Genomic DNA, 18,928 nt, shown 5'->3' with positions numbered 1-18,928 from the left:
AAAATACTATGTGTACACAAAAGTGAAACTTTTCCCATTTCGGATGTGTTGAAAAAAACTGAAAACGCTCCGATTTCCTAAATAAACTCCATGTCTATCATGTCCCCTCCCTCTTCCCTGCCCTCTCCTCTGGATAAATCAAACATTATAGCGCGGGGATGCCTTCGGGTCACCAGGCGCTCTACAAATCGTTAAATAAATAAACAAATATTGTACCAAATACCAATTTGCTCTTGTTTGCAAATCCCGAAAATTTTGAATCAGGTCTGCATTATAAACTCAAGCAAACCAGACACAAAACGTCTCTAAATCTGGTCCTAATACACAGATTATTTGTCCAGCATTGGAAAGATTACTTTTTAAACTCTAAAGTGAGAGGTAGACACTTGTATAAAATACAAGTTGCTATTTTTGGCTATGTTTGTGCTGCAGAAATACCACAAGCACCTTTATACAAAAGAAGTGGCCTGCAGCAATGTTATACCTTTGCATTCAGATCAGCTTAACATGTGCCACTACTCCCATACTCCTGACTCACTGGGATTTGCCTTCTTTAGAGGTACAGAGCATTATCGGACGCTGTTTGACATGGTGACCATTTGCAAAACACTAACCAAAATAGTGGTAAAGGAAAAACATTATCAAAAGGGAGGTTTCAATGTAATTTTATTTATCTAAAGCACATATTTGGCCCCACAGGGGCCAGGATACCAAACAAGAGAAAACATCCAGAAAAAAAATAAGATCTGGGGAAGAAAGGCCAGACTAATGCAACAATAACAAATAGCTCAACGAAAACCAGCAACTTCATGGCTTGATTCTAGATGCAGAGATTTTCTTAATCCTCTTCTGGCATTGCAAATTTTTATAGCCGGCTTCCTTCTCATACTTCTGTTGTCCAGTGATGACCAGCCGTTGGCCCTGCACACAGACTTCATAAACTCTGGGAAAACAAAATAACATACATCAGTATCATGTTCCCACCATTATTTATGGTTTTTAATACGGCTGGGCTGCCTATCAAAAGTTCCAATTCCATTATTTCATACAGTCTGCCAGATGAGATATGGTTAGGGTTACATGGTTCCTAAGTGAAACATTAAGGCCACTTGGTCAAAGTTTTGCACAGCTTAGAGCAAAGCATTGATGAAGAGGGGGCCAGAAGCTGAAGAAAAAAAAGTTCCCTTATGAACTATGAGCCCCTGGTCCACAATGACAGTTCTAGCCCCAAGTAGCAGTGTGTCTTCTCTGGCTCTTTCACCCTTTTGAAATGCTGGGGTACTTGATAAAGACTGTACAAATGTAGATGCATTAAAACAAGCATGGGCCATAGTCCTGTTCACTAGACGCGGGCAAGCTTCCTCTGCAAACAGAAAGTAATCAGTGCCAGATTTCTTTACAAAACCATCATTGAGGCAGCCAGGGTGAGTCTGAACTGTACTTGCAATTATCATATTTGGAAAACAGTTGTCTAAGAAACTAGCATAGTGACCAGAAATCAAAAAAGGAGCTTACTACCAAGTGTTAGGACCAGGACCAACTGATCTAATTATTAGGGAGTTGATCCAGTCTAAATAAAAGCTGCGAGCACAGTATATTTTGTAAGTGCAGTTTGCTATCACTCATTCATCCAGTTTGAGAACCTCACACCTGGACCTACAGATTTACAAATGAAATCCCAACTCAAGGCTTTGCGCCAGATTTGCATGCCATTTGTAGCACAAGATCAGCACAAACTGTTAAGAAATTACAAGGCACCCCCATTGCTCTTATTGTTCTTTTGCAGACAGCTGTTAAGCAATGATGGAGTCATCGTTCAGTTATGATACAACCTCACATATGCAAACATACAACACAATGTATAATGAATTGTCACAATCCCAGCTCGACTGAATGTTAATTGCCTTACTGCAACTATTAAATCATTTCAAATTTGTTGAACAAGGATCCACGCTACATCCTCCTTTCAGCATCTAAAAGAAGTAATTCTGAAGTTTGCCATAATCAATTACAGAAAACCTGGTTCACAAAAAACAAGGCCCTAAACACACACCATTAGTGGCATTAGATAGAACAAGGCTCAGGCACAGAGCTCCATACTCAGACTCAAGGACAGCAGGGTAGGGGCATTGTCAGTCGCACCCTCTCCATTTGCAGACAGGGAGCAGGGTGGAGTGAAGTGTGAATAAATTGGGAAGTCCGGGACAAGAATGTGCTTTGCATAAGTCACAGCTCTGCCTAGCATTTCCTGCACTCCCTGTGAGCTGTTGACTTACTTGTTCGGGTCCTGTTGTCCTGCAGTCAGGAATTTGTGGATCCTTGATTGGACACCTCTGACATGTTCCAGCCCTGACACGCGGGTCTTCCTCTCCCAGGTCGTTGATATCTTCTTCCGGGTTCCTTCGCCTCTGTGTTCCCTCGCCAGAGGTACATGCTTGTGTAGCTGTTTCTTCGCACCAGAGTTTCTTCGGCCTCTCGTCCTGTACAGAATACAATGAGAGAAGAAAGATATATTTAACCAAAGAATCCTCGTCTATCTGGTATATGGTAGGATGATGGTATACATATTTAGAAGGACATAGGTACTTATCTGATTTATCTGATCCAAGTAGAGTGGAGAAATGGTTATTCTTTTGTTTCTCCTTTTTAACACAGGCTGGCTCTAAAGAGAAAATAGATATGTTTGTTTCCTGATTTCTTAAGGAGAGCGAAGGAGGGAGAGAGAGAGAGCGCAGGAGAGAGAGAACGAGAGAGAGCGCGAGCGAAAGAGAGAACGAGAGAGAGAGAGAGAGGGCGAAAAAAAAGCATAGGATAGAAGATCTGTTGCCTATGTAGACTAAGGGTGAGGTCAAACATATATAAAGTCCTATGTTTTATAAATCCCTGATTACAACGCACTGGGGGCATATTTACAAGCCCCTTTTGCCACCGTAGCGTCACTTTTTTGATACTCCAGTGACGTTCCCATGCTCCATTTCCCATATTTACAAGATGGTGCTAAGCCACTTAATGTGGCTTAACTCCACCTTATAAATATACTGCTTTCTGCCACAGTCCTTTGCAGCCAAGGGGCGGTCAATGGGTGTTGCTGTGGGCCTTCCACTGCAACACCCATTGCTTTTTGACGCTGCCCAGATTTACAAAGCCGGTGCAGAGCAAAAACTAAGACCAGGTAATTCCTGGTCTTAAAATGGTGACACAACAAGAAATTATCTATTTCTCCTCATTGTTTGCTCTTTCTGTGTGCTGCAGCCCACATAGAAACAGCAAATTGCCATTATTGATTGTTTATGTGCAGGAAAGTGTCCCTTGCTGCACATAAACAATAGCCCCTGCAGCGCAGGCACCCTTGCAACTTGGCTGCAAGGGGCCTGTACTGGCGCTAGGCAGCTTTTTTTGCGCCAGCCCTAGGAGAAACACAGGGGTGCTCCGTATTTTTGTAAATACTGCGCATCCCTGCAGTTAGAAAATGTCGGAGCGCAGCGCTGCCAAATTTGACATAGCACCACGCGCTGGCATTTTCTCCTACATAGGCCCCTGGATGTCAAATAAATGTCCAGAGCTACTGACTTTGGAGCTAGGGAACCAGGATCAAGTCTTGGCTTCAGCACAACATCATGTGACTCTTGGCAATCACTTAATCTCCCTGCGCCTACAAAATATGAAAGTGCCCTTATATAATGTAACTGATGCTCATGTAAAGCACTCCAATACCATCGGGTCGAGTTGGCGCTATATAAAACTGCAAAAAATAGAATAACTTCCCATCTAGTATTTTTTATTTATTTATTTATTTGGCACATTTGTAGAGCGCTCTGTTACCTGGAGGTGTCCTGGCGCTGGTATTAAAATCAATGCTAACGCTGAATTAAATGCTACTTTAGTGTACAAAGGATTACTGTACTTTCAAGTAACAATGCAATACTTTGGGAATCACACCAAAAACCACCAAGACAAAAATACTTTCAGGCAGCAATGAAGAGAGTAAACCGTCGGACATAACATGAATCTTTTCTCCATAAAAGAACACAGAAGGAATTGGGCCAACTATTTGCATGAAGCATATCATTGCGCACTTTGCACTTATTATTAGGAGACAGCCATTCCCTGTGTATGATGTTGCACTGGAGCAAAAGAAGGGAACAGAAACTATGAAAACGATTTAAAAAGAGGAACCTGCACGAGTAAGAACGCAGTGAATTATTGTTTAAACACAGAATGCATCTCGGATGTCGATGGTCTGTAGTATCGGTAAAAATGAAATATCTTTGGCAAAGCCAAATGGTCTGGCCTTTGCAAGAGCTATTGTCTTTGCCAATAAGTTTTAGCCATATTGTACAGGAGCGTGGCTGTTCAGCACGGCTAAAAGTTAGTGGGGTAAAGAAGAGTTGCATGTTGAAAAGTGCAATGTGATGAAGTAGCATAGATTCTAGCGACAGTGTGTCATGGAGTGGTGTAGAACAGAGTGGCGTTAAGTGTTGCGTAGACTAGATTGCTGAGGAGTGGCATAAAGTGGAGTTGTGTAGGAGAGTGGAGTAAAGTGTTGTAGAATCGTATTGTTAATATATCTGGAAGAGTAATGTGTAAACCTTTGCCATACACAAGAAGTTAGGAAATCAGTAGTAGTTTTTTAGTTTGTTTGCAGAACAGATTACTCCAACAAGCATTGGTAAACGCATTAGGTTTCACCTATGTGAGCAATAATAGGCTGGTATTTTGTTGTGAGTTCTAGGTTGCTGAGTAGTTGTACAATATAAGTTACAGAAACTGTTAAAGTGTTATGACTCATTTATGTACAAAAAGGCAAAATACTGTGCTGTTACTAGTGGTTTAGTGCTTGTAAGCAATAGCAAACTTTTGAAAGAGGGAAATAACAGAATTAATTGATGTAATAGCAATATTATGTGTTTAGTAAAGTTCTGATAACTTTTGGCCCGGTGCCACTGCACCTGCTGCACCGTTCAAATCATGCCCCTAATGCCTGCAAGGTACCATCACTTGTGACTGCTTATTTAGTAGTTAAACATAGCAATATTTGATGTTAGAGGAGTTCTGACAATTTTTAGGCCCGGTGCCACTGGACCTGCTGCACCGTTTGAATCATGACCCTTTTGCCGGTAAGGTAGCTGCACTTGTGACTGTCTGTTTAGTAGTAAAATATTGCAATATTTGGTGTTTGGAGGGGTTCCTAGAGCTTTGGAACCTGGTGTCACTGCACCTGCTGCACCATTGAAATGATGACAGTGTCTTTCAGTGAGAGTGAGTGAGTCCATCAGTCAGTGAGAGAGTCAGTCAGCGAGAGTCAATCAGTCAGTGAGAGAGAGTCAGTCAGTCAGTGAGAGAGTATATCAGTGAGTGAGAGAGTGTGAGAGTGGGTCAGTCAATGAGAGAGAGTGAGTCAGTTAGTGAGTGTGAGTGAGTCAGTGAGAGTGAGGGAGTCAGTCAGTGAGAGTGAGGGAGTCAGTCAGTGACTATTTAAATGGTGAGAGTGAGCAGTGTCGCGATTGTACAAATCTTGATCTAGTGGTGTGTGCAAGTGAAGCCTAGTAACTTCTTGGAATTGTGAGTGAGGGTTGATGTAAGTGGGTAATGTAAATGCTTCTGGTGTAACAAAAATTTGTGGCTAAATGGTGTAGGGGAAAGGGTGGTGTTGACTGGATGTTGACATGTAGTCAGAGCATCTTAAGAGTTACTGAGTGATACCAGTACTAATCAGTGTTAAGAAGCTTAGAGGCCCAGGCTATATGTCAATGGCTTAGCAAAGTGACAAGGGAAGATGTGAGTGGTGTTAATAGGCATAGGAGTCGTTTTAGGAATAAGAGGCAATAATCTCACTCCCCATCATTATGGACACTTTCTCAATCCTGAGCTTCTAAACTACACATTTTTGATACATGGTGTAATAGTCTAATTAGTTCAGTGGAAGCAACTCAGGACTGCAAGACATAAGATCGTAGAGGACTGGAAACCGAATGCAAAATGCCATGGAATAAAGTGAAATAATTGGGTTCACCCTGATTGGCTGAGATTAATTTAAGCATTTCATCCATCACTTTTTTTGTGTACTTCACTGTGTCGTCCAGACATTCTGCTATACCTGGCCGAAGGACCCTAACTTGGACAAAGCCGGTCCTGGGTTGCTTGTGTTCCGGTTAAGGGGGGGCCCTGGCTTGGTAGTTCAGGCTCAACTGTTCCCACTAGTACAGGGTCGAGACTGATTTGCATATTGCTGGAACTGAGGTGCAATGGTGTGGAAAATGAAGATGATTGGGGTGTGGCCCGAGTAATTACCAGTGGCTGAGATTAATTTAAGCATTCCATCTGTCAATTTTTGCATACTTGATTATTACATGGGACTGACAGCTGTTAAAGTCTGCATATGGAGGACATGTTACTGAGTCAGAAACGTGAAGATATACCATCCATCGTAGGACCAGGTAAGATAGTCAGTGAATCTGGCTGCTGGCACTGGTGAGTTAGCCCAGGTAATAGATACTTTGCAGTGAAGCTTCTTGATGTGTAATGGAAAGAAGCATACAGAAGGTATTGAAGAAAGCAACAACCATGCATGACTAAAGGCTACAGAAAAAGGTATGGCGACACTGGAGTTCTCATTCACAGTCAAGGCCCAGCCTAGCGACACTTACCCTGAAAAGACACAGGACATGTCTTCTAGCCACCGTATTACCTGTGCTCTCCAACATCCAGCAGCACCTGGTCTCTTCGGACAACATATTTGAATTTTGTAATGGAAGCCTTTTCTTCTTTCAAAACACTGCTTTAACTTTGTATTGAAAGTGTGGGAGGTGGAGAGTATTTTAATTGCAGCCAGAAGCAACTTGTTTTCTACAAATAATCATAAGGCCCACAAACAATTGTCATGACTTTAATGATTCTATAGGCCATCCTGTCACATACCCCTTTCATCCCTCTGTCAACTGCATCACTGGCTATGTGCTACTTTTGCCCATTCCATAATCAGTTACTGCTCTCTAGTGCCAGTAATTCTGCTAAGTTGAGATCACTCGCTCCACTCTTACCGCAGTCTCTCCCTTCGTCGAAAAAGTGCTTTGATGCCTTAGGGGTAGTAATCGCTATATAAATCAATTACAATACAATACAGTGCATGAACTATCATTGTACTAATGTATCAGGCATGTATTGCAACGTGTAAACACTTTCTGATGTGGGGGTAGGAAGGAAGAGTGGCAAAGGAAGGAAGCAGACAGATGGAAGTCATGAAAGATGTGCAAGAAGGAAAAACAAGAGGAAGAATGTAAATGGAGAAGAGATGCATGCAAAGGCACACAAAGAATTTGAAGAGAACTTGGAAAAGCAGAGATAGGGAGTACAAGATTGGAGTGGAATATCGTGAAAGTGAAAAGAGGAGAAGAAATGAGTGAGAGGCAACGGAAGTAGAGCAGTCCTAGAAGAAAGGGTGTGAATAGAGAGAATGAGGAAAAGACGTGAAACTGAAAAATGAAAAGCAGTGAGAATAGGGAGAACAGAGAGAAAGGGGAAACTCGGAAACAGAGAAGAGCATGAGGGGGAGAAGGATAGAAGAGAGGTGAGAAAGAAAAGCTGGGTGTAGGAGAGAAAAAAAAGTGTAGCTATGCATTATTAAAGATAGGTATTTAATATGTATGGTTGAGGGATGACACGGTAGTAGCATACTTGGCATGCTGCAATAGTGGCTAGTTGTGCTGTCCAATACACGCAATAATAATTATTTAAGTGGGTTAAGGTGTGCTGAATTTAAAATATATTTCTGTAGTATCACCATAGGTGCTCCTGATGCGAGATAATAAAGTGCCTGTAATGCCATTGGGATCAAACTTTGGTTGAGATCGGGTTCTGAATATTGAAAGAGTTATATTACATGATCAGGCTAGAAGACACATAATTCTACTGCCATCTCTTTCAAAATGAAGTCATTCGGACAGGCGTCCATGTGCACCTTAGAAATAATTAAGCACAAAACTCACCTGAGTCTGCTCCACGGTTGTGTTGAGATGTAAACAAACATTACCTGCCCCCCACACACAAACACATTTGCCGCAGTGTCTCAAAGTGCAAGCATATTCATGCAATCTATTACGTGGTTCCATTTGCACATTTTCAAGAAGATCGACAAAATAATTAAAGCACAGAGGAGCAGTAGACTCCTGCTTCTACCACCTCTCCCAAACAAAGCGCTACATTTTAGCGCCGAATATTTAGAGTAGCGGGTTCCCGCCTTTGAAACAAAGGACAGCGTTTTCCGATAAACCCAAAGTCCGAGAAGAGGTGACAAAAATCAAACCCATTGCCCTTGCTGCCTCTTCCCCATGCCCCACAGCTAAAATACCGAAAAAACAGAGTAAATATCTCTTCTTTGCCAACAGTCTCCCCGAATCCGTACACGGTGACGAAGAAGAACTTTCTCTGCTTCCAGTCGATACCCTGCAGCCTGTGCCTCAACTTCCGCTTCCGTCCGATGCAGAGGAGGCACTACTGTGTAGTTCAGGAAATAGTGAAAGGACTACAAAACTGTATTATGGGTGTGTAATCACCAAGCACTGGCAATGGCAACCGATGTCCTAACTTGCCTCCTTCATGCAAAAGTAGGCGATCCTACAAATTACTCCAGCCAGCTGGCGAGCATCAGAATTAATGTGGAGGCCTTTCGGCCACGACGAGGCGGCCCGTACAAATTGCCGCCCGCTTCAAAGCACAGTCAGCACCTATAGTGAACTGGGACTCTGCTTTGGGTTAAAAATTGCTTGAAATCTGCCCAGACTATAGTGCCTGACTGGTGCCGCGCGGCTTTCCTTTGACTCTCTCTCACTGCTGCCAATGATTTACCGACGGGGTCCTGCCCTCTCAGCAGTCGATGGTAATGGCTGTCAATCACTGTGGCACACCAGGGTGCCCCAGTGCGTCACGTCCGGGGACTCAATCTAAGTCAGTCGAGTCCTCTTCGCCGGGTGCGCAGTCTGTGCTGACTTCATTCTGCAGTGTGCGGCAGCGCTGCAATTTAATTAAACCCCTGGCGTGCCCGTGTATGCACATAACTTACCAGCCCCTGTGACGGGGGGGGGAGAGACTCGGAGAGTGACTGACCGACCCAGAGTGAGTTAATTTCACTCGTTGGCGACACAGGCACTGAGGCTTTAATCACTACACTATCTTGGCTAGACTGTTCAGTTTGGAGACCTGTTTGATTTGGTCTGGTGCTCGGTTTCTCTGGTGATGTCCAGACAAAAGAATCAACAAACCACGTGTCAAATAGTATCCTTAATATTAATTTGCATAGATGCCTGTACCTGACCTCCCCCCCCCCCCCCCCCCCCCCGCCCCCCAGTACCCAAGACGAGGTGGTGCGACCCCTCGCAGTGTACTGTGTAGAGGTGATCGGGCAGGCAGGCTGCCAGTCGATTTTTACGGCGCACCACGGAGAGAGCGATCACATGCTCTCCCCTCCCAACAGCAGTAAGGAAGGCGGTGGTGGTGCCCCGGTGGGTAGCACACACAGAAATTATGGCAAGAGAGGCAGGAGCAGAAGACACAAACGGGAGCAGTCATTAAATTAAAAAGGGAACATCAGAAAAGAAGCATTCACTTCATGGGACTGGGAGCACTGTTTTTATTCTGCATGGCGTGTTTTTTACTGGCTGTGAGATGGGAGGACCGATAAGTCAGTTCTTATGTGTACCTATATGCAATCTACATTCCTATTACAGCTGGAGTAACATTGTAAGCCATTAAATCAAACACAAGACATTGGAGAGCATGAGGTATTATCACTAGAGCTGCAGACTTTAGAACTTAGGAACCAGGTTCAAGACTGAGCATTGGCTCAACATCGTGTAAATATTCACAAGTGACTGGTCCTAAAACTAAATCTGACCTTCACTGATCTAACTGTTGCTCATGTAAAGTGCTCCAATGCACGCTATATAAAACTGCGACAAAAAGCAACGAACATGAGTCCAGTTTCCACCTCAAAAAACAATTTATGTCATTTATTTTGTGCGGTGGTCATTTACTGGTAATAGCCATAGTATCATTTAGAAAATACTTAGTAATCACAGAATACTTGCCCTTCCTCGGATTCATTTGTACAACATCTGCAACATGTTATACATGTACAGAGTACAGTCAAACTGATATACCTTATGATATTTATATGTTTGCCGTGTCTTAATTGCTGTCTTTTGCCTGCGAGAAAGTGTTACTCGTAGTCATTGAAATGTCACTCAAAATTTCACTGAAATTATGAAAATGTCACTCGTAGCAATCTGAAACCTTGGCAGCTATGAGTTTCATTGAATAGCGCTACCGCACGGTGACATCAGTGGTGCAAGTTCCTGGTGCGTGAAGACCCCATTAGTATGAAGCAACATTTATTTGTATGTAAATGAAAACTTGTGAATTAGCTAAACGGTGTTCATTGTTCATTAATCAACAAGTAATTCTTAAATTAGTACTAAGGCTTATTTTTTGTGACAAAAATGAAACTAGAACAGAGAAAGGCTCTTCAAGTAATAAGCAAGCCCTCCTCAAACCATCAGGGCCAGTTTAATTTTGTGAGTGCCTATGAAGTAAGCAGATAGTCATCTTAAAAGCATCCTCAAATCATCAGGAACCATTTTATCTTGAGACGTCATCGACTGCTAATCCTCTGATCATCAGAAACAATCACACCGTGTGGCGTCATCAGATACTCATTTTCAACTCATCCTCAAATCATCAGGCTCACTTTTCCAAGCTCTGCTGATGACCTCAAGAGCTTGATGATGTCTGAGGATGTGAAAACGACTTCTAGAGTAGTGGGATGATCATTCAATGACTCTGGGATGGCTTCTACAGTAATCCTGTTTGACTTGGGTGCTGACAGCCAAAGCTGTGTATACTGATAACAAACGCACCTTCACAATAAAGTATCCGCGGAGAGCACACTGTAGTGTCCTGCGGGACACGTTCTAGTCGTTCTAGAAAGTGTAACCCACACTGTACACCTACCCACCACCGGGGTAGTCGGGTGACCAGGTCAATAAAAGGGGCTGAGCGCACGTGCTCGAGGCCAGTTATCACAGTACACTGCTCACTGTCGGTGTGTGTTATTTAGTACCATGTGGGCCTGAGGCCCACATGGTACACTGGCGACGAGTGGGTCTTATCCCACGCATGAGAAGGCAACTGCCTCCTGGTTCCGCGGGCCGATGTGCAGCTGACACATCTGGTCACATGCCCGCCAGTTAGGGTGACCAACCGTCCGTAAATGTCACGGACAGTCCGTAATTTGGGCCATCTGTCCGTTGTCCGTGAAGGATTGTTAACGGACGCCATTTGTCCGTAATTTTAACTGGTCGCACAACCGACACAGCTGGCCCCCACCTCCGTTCTTGACTGCGATGCTGCTGAGGTCGGGTGTAACAGACTCCGAGGCAGTACAAAGGCTCAGATACCCATCAGCATTGGCGAGGCACAGCGGGATGGCAACCCTCACACCTTCAGCCCTTGATGAGCTGTTAAGAGGTGCTGAAGGTGACAGAGGGAGGGGCGGCAGCTTCGGAGCAGGGGCATCTATTCAGATGCAAACAGCACTGAATGGGTCTTGAATTTTCAATTGGTGTGAGACATTCCCTTTCTGCCCAGGGTTCCAAATATCCTAGAACGGCCCTGATTACATCGAGGCAGCACATGGTTCACTTCACAGAGCGTAATTACTGTCACTAAATTGTAAACAAACCTCGACTCTTCAAACATGCAGTCTATATGGTAAGAAAATAGAGAAATGGCACAATCACACTAACACTGATTAACAAAGTATGGAGGACAATCAGTTAAATCAGTTCTCTTGGAGTATCTCCTTTCAGTACTGTCCATCAGTGTGGGGGGGAGGGGGCAAAACTAACATTTTGGAAACAGAGCCTGTCTTCTCGTTGTCTTATCCAGGAGTTGGTAAGGAGCCCTCCCCCACCCTAGAAGAGACCAAGATGATACTAGAATACTGCATACCCACCCCTGTGTCCAACCTGGTGGATCCAGTTCCCCCTCAAGTGATGGCTCTTGTCCCCGCATGTGGTGGATCCTGTCTCAGCCCTGGGTGGCTTCTGTCCCAGTCCTGGAATGTCTCCTGCAGCGGGGGTGAAGTTCTTGATGGGCCTCTTCTCAAAAAGGCTCAGCTCAAAATTAATATGAAAAGGTGGGCGAGTGAGTAAGTGAAGGGATGGCTGGATGAATTAGTGAAAGGGGGAATGGATGAATCAAAGATTGAATAGATGGATAATGGGAGGGGATGGATGGATTGATGAGTGAGTGGAAGGATGGAAGAGAGAAAACGGAAATAGCTGGATGTATGGGTGGAAGGGTAGCTGGATGGGTAAAAGGGTGGATGGATGAGTGAAAGGATGGATGAGTGAAATGATGGATGGATTGATGAATTGATAAGTGCAAGGGCGAATGGATGGATGTAAGGATGGATGAGTAAGTGAAAGGGAAGGTAGATGGACAAAATGATGAATAGACCAGTGAAGGAGTGAAAGGATAAATGGATGAGAGAAAGGATGAATGAGTGATAGGGTCAATGGATGGATTCATGAGCGGATGAGTAGATGGATGGGTGGGTGGGTGGATGGAAGGAAGGGTGGATGGAAGGAAGGATTGCTAAGTGAAAGAGTCGATGGAGAGAAAGGGAGGATGATGGATGACTGAAAGGGTGGATGGGTGGAAGGATCAGTGACTGGGTGGATGGATGAGGAGGTGAAAGGATGGAAAGGTGAAAGGGTAAATCGCTGGATAGATGAGTGAATGGATGGGTAGAAGAGTGAATGGCTGAGTGTGCAGATGGATAGGGTGAAAGGGCGGATGGATGGATAATGGATGGATGAGTGAAAGGATGGATGAAGGGATGGATGAGTGAAATGAAAGATGGAAGGATACATGATGGATAGGTTTGCAAATGGCTGAATATGTCTAGATATGGCTGGGCTTACTTATATACAATTGCGCGACCTCTGATGTGTCTGTAAAACGTATCCAATTGTCCTGAAGTGTTGTCCTGAATTTTGACCTCCTGTCCTGAATTTGTGTCCTGAATTTTGACCCTTTGTCCTGAATTTTTACACTCACCGTCCTGAATTTGCACCAATGCCAGTTGGTCACCCTACCTCCAGTCTGCCCCTACATTCGCTCGCCCGACTGCCATCCCAGCGTCAGCCTTTCGCATTGGCCAGCCTCCCAACGATCCCTCGGCGGAGGAAGGAGATCTGCTAAGGAGAGCGCCAGGCTCGGGGAGATGCGGCTGTTTTGTGCTGGGATCGGCTCCGCAGGAGATGTGAAACCGCCCACTCCAGCACCACCCACGTGGGAGGGGGGAGAAGATAGTGCCATCTTCGGACCTGCAGGATACCCAGGTGAGAGGAGTCTGGTGCGACTCTGCCTCACAGCCCTCCCACCCGAAGCACGCCACCACACGGATGAAATGAACCGGCGGCCCACATAGACACTTACTTCTCTGCACAACTGCTCATTGCGCCAGGGCGTGAAACACTGCCTGCTAGTTAGTGTTCAAACGCCTGTGCAAATATCACTCCACAAACACTGAAGGTCCTCCAAGAAGGGTGGGCGCTGTCACGTTCAGCGGAGACCCTTCGTAATGCTGCCAACAACGGAAGCCTGAAGACACCGAAGAGACTCAGTAGCGCTGAGCAAGAGCCCCTGTCCCTGCCAACAGTTTTAGCCACGGGAGCGCCGACAGGAGTGAGAGCCTAGCAACGGCTCTGACGTCCACCACAATCATCAATTGGCGAAGAGACTGCCGCGGCCGACAGTCAATGCCAGCGGCGTTACCCGGCTGCCGATAGCTGCAGGGCGTCTGCTTCAGGAAAAGGAGGGAAGGCCAGCAAGGGTTGCTCTCTGTGGAGGGGTCTGCCAGAATCGCAGGGCCTAGGTCGCAGCACTGCGCACGCTGGCAATAATTACACACACACTCATGCTGTGCTAGTGTGGACCGGAAGTGCCGTGCCACCTCCGTCCATTTATTTAAAGCCTTCTGGCCACGCCTGGCCAGAAGGTGATACATTTGTGGGTAGTGCTTCCGGGGCTCAACCTGAGACCCTCGGAGCACTAGAGCCCTACATCCCTTCCCAACTTGGATTTTGAAAAAAATTGAAAATAAACAGTTCAACATGCAAAGTCCGCCAGTCTGTGGTTAGGCCGGGGATTGGGCCTAAGATTGTAATGCCACCTGCCTCTCAGGGGTGTCGACACTTGAGAGGGTCTCGGTGACAATGGGGTTGTTACTTCTGTTGTAGATGTAGGCAGGCATGTGCTTGTTTCTGCCATGTTTCCTTCTTCTTCCCTTGTTGCTGATTCGTCATGGTTGTGAGGTTGTTCACGCGTTGGTGGTATTTGCTTGAACCATGATATGTTTCGAGTTACTTCTCCATTTCGGCTGGCTGTGATTGCTGTTCCCCGGGCTTCTTTGAGGATCCAGGGTTCAGGCTCAAATGGTGTTTTGAATTTTCCTCCTGGCCTCCTCGTTCGGATTAACACCGTCTCTCCAGGGTTCAGGGTCCTAGTCTGGGCTCGTCTCTTGCAACTTGCCTTTTCGTTTGTCCTTCTCCTCCGTTCTTGGGTGCATGCTGGTGAGTACGGCGCTGGGACCCAGTTGTCTGCCATGGGTAACAGATCCCTCCTTGGTCCGGCCAACATCAGGGCCCACGGTGACTGCTGAGTGGTGCTATGCGGTGTGCTCCGGTATTCTCTTAAGAATGCTTGCAGCGCTTCTTCCGGGTCACTCCCTTCCGCTGAGGATATTTGCAGAATTTTGTTCACTGTCCTCATAAACCTTTCTACTTCGCCATTAGCTTGGGGCCACTGAGGAGTGATTCGGTGATGTTTTATTCCCAGATTTAGCAGAAAGTCTCTGAAGTCACTCCCTTGGAACGGGGGCCCATTGTCTGTTTTGATGAGGAGTGGGATGCCGAACATTGCGAATGATTTGCTGAGAATTGGGCGAATGTTCGTGAAGCTGGTTGACGCTGCTGTTTCTACGATGGGGTATTTTGTGTAGCTGTCAATTAGCACCACTGTGATTCTCCCATCCGGGAAACTCCCAAAATCTAGGCTCAACCACGCCCAAGGTGAAGGGGCATGGTCTTCTGTGATCACCGGAGCTGGCATGTCCGGGCTGCTGGTTATTTGGCATGCTAGACACTCCCGCACTGTGGTGTCGACGCGGTCTTCCAGGTTGGGGAACCATACTTTCTCGCGCATCCGAGCCTTCATCCTGCGGGTGCCTTGGTGTCCCTCGTGTGCTAGGGTGGTCGCCCTTTCTTGTTAAGTTTTTGGGATTACTACGCGGGAGCCTCTCAGGATTAGCCCATTGTCGGAGCAGCTTAGATCATTGTGAACTCCCCAGAACTGGTTCAGGCGCGTTCTGTCCGCTTCGTTCCAACCACTGACGTTCTTCAAGAAGTTCTCCCACGAGCCTGATTGTACTGCTTCCTTCACTCGTTGAATGACTGCATCATTGTCATAGTGGGAAATGATGGTGTCTGCTGTTAGATCTCGGGGGCACGCTCCGGTTGATATCATGTTTATGAACTCTTCGGTCTGGCACTCTTGTTCGGCGTCGTGGGGTCCTTCAGCAATTGGGTGCCGTGATAGAAAATCCGCAGGGTTTCTCGCTCCTGGTCGATAGACAAGATCCATTTGATATTGTTGGACTTGGATGGCCCAACGTTCAATTCTCGGTGGTGGGTGTGGAGCTGTTCCTCGGAATAGAGGGATCAGTGGCTGGTGGTCCGTCACCATTCTGAACGGGTGACCAGATATATATAGGTGAAAATGGCTGCATGCCCATTTTACTGCAAGGGCCTCTCTTTTAATTTGTGAGTATCTCGACTGTCGCTGTTAGGGCCTTGCTTGCGAATGCTAGCGGGGCCCACACCCCCGGCTCTGTCTCTTGTGAAATTAGGGGTCCCAGTCCCACTGGGCTAGCATCCACCAGTATCTCTGTGGGTTTTGCAGTGTTAAAGTATGCCATTGTAGTGCTATCTAATAGGGCATCCTTGATTTGGTGGAATGCTTTGTTTTCAGTATCTGTCCATTTCCAGGAATTTTCCTTCTTCGTCAAGTTTCTTAGAGGTTCCGCAATTGTGGCTAGGTTAGGTATTAACCTTGCACAGTATTGTGCCATTCCTAAGAAACTCCTCACTTCGGACGCGGTGGTAGGTGCAGGGGCGTTCTTGATAGAGATTTGCGGGGGTCAACCTTCACTCCATCTGAGTCAAATACGTAGCCAAAGAATTCGATGGACTTCCTGAAAAACTGGCATTTCTCTTTATGTAGTGTCACACCATATTGTGCGAGCCTCTGCAACGTAGCTTTCAGTCTGTAGTGGTGCTCCTCACTCGTTTTGGCATGGATCAGGATATCGTCGCTGACGTTTAATACTCCTTGAAGTCCAGATAGTATTTCCTTAATGGTGTTTTGAAAAATCTCTGCCACGGACGAGATGCCAAAATGTAGTCTTTTGTATCGTCGCAGCCCCAGGTGCGTCGAAAACGTTATGTAGCGGCTCTCCTCGGCTAGCCTCAGCTGATGGTATCCTGCGTTGAGGTCTAGTTTAGAGAACCACTGGGCCCCGTTTAAGTCCGTCAAAATGTCATCTACGGTGGGCGTGAGGTGCCGCTCCCGCCGTATGGCCTTGTTGGGAACCCTCATATCTATGCAGATCCTGATTTTACCTGGTTGGCGTGGCTTTTCTGCTATCACCATGGGGGACACCCATGGAGTTGGTCCCGACACCTTCTCAATCACTCCCTGTGCTTCTAGCTGGTTGAACTCTTTCTCTACTGCTGTACGCAGGTGAAACGGTATTCTTAGGTGTCTCAGCGCTACCGGTTGTATGGCGGGGTCTATGTGTAGTTTGATGGGTGGCCGTTTGATGGTCCCAAGGCCTTTGAATAGCGTGGGGAACATTTGTAGGATATCCTCGGTCTGGAGTGCTTTTACCGAGTTTGCAAACGCAATGAGGCGGAGGTCTTCCGCCGTGTTGCTTCCGACTAACAGGTCTGCTTCCTTGTCTATTACATGAAAGGTCGTCATTACTTCATTGTCCTCTGCTTTAACTTGAACCATCATCTTCCCTCGCAGCGGAAGCGGTTCTTGGCTGCCATAGGTCAGTATCCGTGCCCTGGAAGGAACTAGTTTGGGTCTTGGTTTCAGTGACTTATAGTGTTGGATGCCCATTACGTTTACGGTGGCCCCCATGTCGATGATCCATCGATTTGTATTTGGCATTTTGGTTGGGGCCTTCGACGTCTTTTTAGCTCACTCACAAATGATATGTAATAGCACTCGTCGTCCTCCTCTGTGGATGACTCATCAAATTGTGGTTGCGACTGTCGTTGCGTTTTGCCTGATCGGGACGACCCCGCGTCGTCCAATGATAGTGGTCTTACAGCTCCGGTGACCGTTCTTCCTGATGCTCCCCTTTCCGCGAAAACCGCCTCTGCACACGCTTGCGAAGTGGTTGGGGACTCCGCACTTTGAACACGTTTTACCTCGTGCTGGGCAGCCATCTTGGTTGTGCTCTTCTCTGCCACAGTAGCCACACGGTGTTCGGCGTGGCGTTCTGGTCGGCCATCTTCCTCTACTTCCTAGACTGACACCGCGAACCGCATCTACCCTTTCTGTCTTCACTGTAGTCCCCGCTTCTGCTCGCGGGTTCAGGGCTGCTTCCATCGCTGTTGCTCGAGCATCTGATAGCTCGTGGGACCTGGCGAGGATTAGTATTTCTTCGAGCGATATGTGCGGTTGCCTCAGGATTAGTGTTCTCAGGTGTTTGTTGAGACACCCTTGGATGAGTTGTGTGGTTACTTCCTTCTTCTCATCATCCTCCGTGCACGTGCTTATGAGGTCCCTCAGGCGTGCATGAAATGTGTCCATTGTTTCACCTTCTCTTTGTTTGGCTTGTCGGAATTTGAAGCGTTCATAGTGTGGATTTAATTGGGGTTCGAAATGGGCATTCAGCGCGGCAACTGCGGCGTTGTAGTCTGTGTCAGCCCCAGTTTTTGGTAGGTGCTTGAATAGTTTGTACAGTTCCGTGCCTCCAAAATGTAGCAGCAGTGATCTCTTCACCTCATAGTCTTTCTCCCTCGTGGCGATGAAGTAGTTGTTCAGTTGCCCTAACCACCCGGCCCACCGTGGCGCTGCTGTGCCCGGATCTATCAGTTCGCTGAAGGGCGGCAATGCATGTATTTGCGAGTGTGCTGACGGTGCTGGAGGTTGGGCCATAGGTACTATCGCCTGCGCTGGGGGTCCTGCTTGCTGTGCTGGGTTAGCTGCTTGCTGCACGCCTCCTGTTGCTCCTCCTGGATTGGTGGACATGTTTGTGCTGGGCAGGTGAGTGGCGTCCCTTCACTGAAATTTCACTCTTGCTCAGGTTGTTGCTTTTGCTTGTTGTGTCAGATATTTGGCCCTTGGATCATGCTTTTCCAATAGACAGCATTTGGATTCTTATGGCTGCCTCTGGACGTTTGTGTGTCCCAATCGTCTTATACGCTTTTGGTTCAGTCTGGTTTTTGTTTTTTTTCATGTACTTGTTTGACTTTTTTTTTTTCCTATTGTCTGTGTCTAAGCGTCGCCGCCGTGGTGCGCCTGTGCCTCGTCTGGGCCTCGCGCTCGTGTCTTTCCAGGTGCCTCTCTTCCCGCACGCTCCAGCGGAGCTTCTCTCCGGGGAGGGCATTGGCTCCTCACTGTTCTGCGCATGCGTGCCTTGCAGGGCCTGCCGTCGGGGCTGCTGGGCCTGCGCGCCTCGTCTCTTGGGCCGCCTTGATGCTGCTATCACCGGTGCCTCACGCAGCTCCTCGCATCTGCTGCTTACCGGTAGGTGGTCTTCTTCTTGAGGTAGCGGGCCGGCTCCGGTCTTCTT

The 18,928-nt window shown here is 46.6% G+C and overlaps 1 long non-coding RNA gene across 1 annotated transcript; it reads right to left on the bottom strand.

The window, feature by feature from the left end:
* Positions 1–649: 649 nt before the first annotated feature.
* LOC147728790 (uncharacterized) lies at positions 650–2,583 on the bottom strand. The gene is made up of 2 exons (XR_015309391.1): positions 2,277–2,583; positions 650–943 (listed from the first exon to the last, which is right to left on the bottom strand). It is a non-coding gene; the product is annotated as an uncharacterized LOC147728790 (long non-coding RNA).
* Between the last annotated feature and the right edge of the window lie 16,345 nt (positions 2,584–18,928).

The sequence above is a fragment of the Lissotriton vulgaris genome, chromosome 3_1, assembly GCF_964263255.1.
Source record: "Lissotriton vulgaris chromosome 3_1, aLisVul1.2, whole genome shotgun sequence".
Lineage (NCBI taxonomy): Eukaryota > Metazoa > Chordata > Amphibia > Caudata > Salamandridae > Lissotriton > Lissotriton vulgaris.
This window is presented reverse-complemented; position numbering and strand designations above follow the sequence as displayed.